This window comes from Kryptolebias marmoratus, linkage group LG23 (genome assembly GCF_001649575.2).
Source record: "Kryptolebias marmoratus isolate JLee-2015 linkage group LG23, ASM164957v2, whole genome shotgun sequence".
NCBI classification, from domain to species: domain Eukaryota; kingdom Metazoa; phylum Chordata; class Actinopteri; order Cyprinodontiformes; family Rivulidae; genus Kryptolebias; species Kryptolebias marmoratus.
Window position 1 is genome coordinate 3,282,170 of NC_051452.1, and position 1,444 is coordinate 3,283,613.

Below are 1,444 nucleotides of genomic sequence, written 5' to 3' on the forward strand. Positions count from 1 at the left end.
CTACACAAACCCACAAAGAAGAGACTAGACCGCAGAAACGGTGGCGAATCACTTTAGAAACAATAAATATTGGGTTAAAGTTGCAGGAAAGTCGCGACGTTTTGGGCAAAGTAGCAAAAAGTTGCGATTTCGCGGGGTTTGCTTGATTTTGCGTTAACAGTTGACATCACGAAATCCTGGAGGGTCTGACTAATAAGTTAGTGACAACACAAAATGCAGAATAAAACTACATGCAGTTCATAATGGATGAAGAGGATTTCCGTGCGTCTCGCCACAACTGTTGCACGATGTCAGGAACACCCCGACTCTTCCGTTAGGCCCTTTAACGAGACTCCGGCGAAGGCTCAGCAAAGCCTTAAATCATTTCCTTCCATCCTCAAAATGTCATCCCAGGGGAATAGTCTTAATCTTTCTATCTACTTTCCAGACATTCAACATTTCAAAACAGGCAGCGAAAGATGATTAATGATAGGGCCACGGCAGTCGAAGTGGCATTTATGATTTTTAAAGAGAAATAATCCTTCAGCTGCTGTCTCGGTGGCTTTTCTCCCACATTCCGGCTTCGCTGCGTAGCCTCGGATCAATTCTCCTGGATGCACGGTGACTTTGCAAGAAGAGCGGGCTTCAACCTTTAAGTGACATAGTAAAATGAAGGAATAAACAGAGTTGTGCAGGTTTTCGGCGAAGCAACAAGAGTAACAGAAGCACTCTTTGTTCTTAGCGAGTGTAGAGATGCTTTTATCTGCGGAGAGAAATGTCAGCGTTCATTTTGCTTTTTGCGTGGTTCCCTTTTTTCTCTTTGACATAATTGCTTTCCTCTGAGCTTTGGATTCATTTTCTGTTTTTGTGACTGAAGAATTTCGGCGGTTTGGTACAAGATGTTTTCTTGGTTGCTGTATCGACGGCGCTTACTGATCACTTCTTTTGATGCGTCTTCTCGTTCTGCTCCGCTGTCACCAACCTGGGATTTAGTTTTTTGGAGCTGTATCGGTTCATAAACAGTTAATAATGGAAAAACTCCTTGGTTTCATATTGAATCATCATCCCCTCCAAGTTGTAGAGTTCTTTACCTGTAAGGGGCTGAACACTCAAGTTTGTCTAATTTTCTTAATTAATCATGTCAGCAAACTTTCTAGAGCTTGGTTGTTAAGGAAATTGCCAACCATTTATCCTAAATATACTTTATTGAAAACCTATTCTGTGAATTTATCAATCAGAGATAACATAACAAGTTGGTAGCTTTGCAAATATAAGCCATTACCTATGGCATGTTGGTGGCTATTTGCTTACATAATCAGACCCTCCAGGATTTCGCGATGTTGCAATCGCAACTTTTTGCAACTTTGCTCAAAACACAGCAACTTTTCCCGCAACTTTAACCCAATATTTATTGTTTCTAAAGTGATTTGCCACCGTTTCTGCGGTCTAGTCTCTTCTTTGTGGG

General features: G+C 41.4%; 1 protein-coding gene across 3 annotated transcripts in view; it reads left to right on the forward strand.

Annotated features, from left to right (window-relative positions):
- The window catches only part of LOC108249339 (interleukin-1 receptor accessory protein-like 1), a 279,953-nt gene that overhangs the window by 131,101 nt on the left and 147,408 nt on the right, over window positions 1-1,444 (forward strand). The gene's annotated exons all lie outside the window — the stretch shown is intronic.